Raw genomic sequence first — 3,355 nt, forward strand, 5'->3', positions numbered from 1 at the left:
AATTATTCTGAGAAACCATGAAGAGTATGCAAGGTGACAGAAACTTGAGAAGGCAAACTGTGGCTCTGAACCAAGTTCACTCTGACCTCTCTGAATTAAGCAAGACATGTTAAACTTGCTTCCTGTTCTGACAGCTGAGAACTGGGTTGGCTAGGACAGTTGTCAAGGTGAGTCATGATGCCCTGTAGGGCAAGCAGGGGAATGTGAGCTGCAGTGACCCCTTGGTTGGTGACTTTGAACTGGTGGAATGACTGTGACCTACAATGGGATGACTCTGAGGGGCCCAGAACATTGACTGAGCACTGCCCCAGCAAGCTTGGTCCTCTACTGTGCCACATTGGATCAACATATTTAATCCCAGAATGAAATGGAATATTGGTGCCTTGCAAACTTCATACATACAAGTGAGTGGAGAGAATATTATTCCAAAGGGAATTTGTCCCTTAAGATATGGCCCATCTAGATGGGTGAAACACCATTGCCCAGAATAGACTAGACTATTCTGGAGCTGATGTTTTAAATATAGTCAGAAGTAAAGCATAGAGAAATGTTTGAAGGAAAGAGTTGTCAGAAAGGGGGACGAGGATTAAGGAAGGACATTGAAGGTGACAGCTGGAGATGACACTGTGTGGGTGGATATGTTCTAATGGTGATATCTCTGTGTAGGAGTGTCACAGTAAAACACGCTAATCTGTACAATCAATATGGCTGGGTAATCATTTCTAAATTTTTGAAAAGTAAAAGAACACTCAATGGCTACTAAAACAGAGGCCCATGGCTGGTTCCTACACAGGGAGTAAAGAACTACAGAATCCATCATTCTAAATGAGACAACTGCCTCATGCTCCCTCCTTCCAAGGTAGGCAAATGCAGCAGCTTTCTCCTGGGATCTCTTTGTGCCTAAGCTGCTGCAGAAAGGTGACATCTACTGGGAGCAGGGAGAAAGCTGGAGGGTGGGGGGAGATCTCCTCTCTCTCTCTCTCTCTCTCTCTCTCTCTCCACTCATCCTTTTTGTTGGCTTATCCTACCCCAAGGCATGTTTTTTAGTTGATTCCAGATCCAATGGAGTTGACAATCAAGAGTAACCATCACAAAGAGAATGGATAAAAGCAAAGAGGTATAAGTCGCAATTGTAGTACACTATAAGGAAGCACTCTTGGCATCTATAACAGTCTAAATGTGTACTGGCTCTCTGACAGACTAGGGGGTCTTTGGAACAAGTCATATTTTTAAGCCTATATAAAACTATGCTGGTTAGTCCAAGAGCCATTAGTAATGTGTGGCAAACAAGCCCATGAAGTGTGGATGGTCTGCACCAAAGAAAATTCCAACTCTTTCTTTTTTTTCTCTCTCTTTTCATTTTTTATGTGTCTGTATATGTGGTATGCATGTGGGTATGTCTATATATGCATGTATAGCACATGCATTTGTGTGGGTGCACATGTATGTAGTGCCTGTGGTGGTGGTGGGGGGGGGCAAGACTGATTTTAGGAATCCATCCATCTTCTACCTTATTTACTGAGGCAGAGTCAATTAAACCCAGAGTTTGACAATGTGGCTGGTCTCCCTAGCCAGCTTTCTCTCTACCTTCTAAGACTAGAAGTACAGTGAGGGATGTCACACTCACCTGACATGTATAGAGTGAGAAGTTCCTGTCCTTGCATTCATGCGTCAAAAGCTTTAACTACTGAGCCCCCTCCCCAGCCCTTGCTTCCCTGGCTTACTGCAGCCACTAGACAGAGGTGGGCTGCATTTCCAGCTCACATTCCCTCGGGTTGTCAGTAATAATGTAAGAAGAGAGGCTGACCATGGGCAGTCTCCAGCTGCTGAGCTGTGGGCTGGCAGCTGAGCTTCACCTCCTCAGACTCCAGCTTTCCTACTGTAGCTAAAAGAATTGCCAGTGGGAACTTGCAAATAATGTCTTAATTGTTAGATGTGGGTGCCTGTTTAGGGACTACCCCACAGTTGTTTTAAGAGGCCTGCCTAGGTTAAGGCCATTTATGGAAGGAGCTAAATGGCAGTGACTCATTCCACAAGTATCTCTGGAATTTTCTGAGAAAGTACCATCATGTTGATCAACATTAGCTAACATGGACTCTTGTTAGTTTTGTTTTGTTCTGGGTTTTGTTTTGTTTTGTTTTGTTTTGTTTTGTTTTGTTTTGTTTTAAACAGAACCATACAGCTCAGGTTGTCCTCAAACTCAAAACATAGCTGAAGATGACCTTGAATTCTTGATCTTCTGCCTCTTCCTCTAGTGGTCTGGGGTATAGGCGTATGCTGCCATACCCAGCTTCATACAGGGTCTTAAATTAACTGATCAATTTCCTCTTAAATAGGCACAGTGACAATTGTGCTCAAGAATACTTTAAGTGTGGGGGCTAGATCTTCAGCACTGTTATCCCAGAATAGAACACCCTAATTATTATTTCTTACAGCATTATAGGTCTAGATATAAGCAAGGCAACTCAACACTGTATCTTAAGTGGTCTTAAGAAGACCAAAATGGGCAAATGTAATCCGTGTTCCTAAAACCTTGACAATGACAGATCCAACCATCTCTTTAACTACATGGTCATCATCACTCTGAAATCAGTTCACCAGTCCTCACTTTCGAAGCACAACCTTTGTAGAAGGAGGAAACTGTTAGGTGTGGGGGGGGGGGGGGTAGATGTAGCATACATACATGGCTGCCTGTCACGGTGCAGCACGTTGTTTTCAGAGAGGAACTGCTTTGCAGGGAAGCCCTGCAGACGACAAGAAGTTATCCCTGCAGATAATTCCTTCCCTTCCTCCCTTTAGAAGGTACATGCCCTTCAAAGAAGGCATACATACACTGTTAGCAAAGTCCAGAATCTTGGGATAAGATAGCTGGCTAATCTTAGGATAAGATAGCTGGCTATGCCACCCTGAAGCCTTTCCTGACAGCAGTCCTGATCTTTCACCTGTCCCCTACTACCTAGAAACCTTGAATAGCATGCCGGAAGGGTTTAGTCATCTCTGGGAGAGAGGGAACGCTTAGGGGGCGGAGGTGGTAAAAATAATGCTTAGCTGGAAAGATCTACTGATGTCAGTGACTATGGATTTAGGAATGCTGGTGAAATTCCACGCTCCCCACATTCTGCAGCGACCATCTATGTCCTTCTTGTGGCTACTGTTCTAGCAGCTTGCAACTTGATAGAAAGCTGGTGATGGGCCTGTGAGAGGCAAAGGACACCAGTGATTAAGACTAGCCAGGAAGCATGACGTAAGGGCATCTCCATTTCAGACCGGGGAGAACACAGCAAGGCTCTGCCTCATGGATCATAGATAAAAATAGCTACTGTCTGCTGGTGCCAGGTACTTTTCATGATCTGTC

The sequence above is a fragment of the Mus musculus genome, chromosome 1 (assembly GCF_000001635.26).
Source record: "Mus musculus strain C57BL/6J chromosome 1, GRCm38.p6 C57BL/6J".
Classification (NCBI taxonomy): domain Eukaryota; kingdom Metazoa; phylum Chordata; class Mammalia; order Rodentia; family Muridae; genus Mus; species Mus musculus.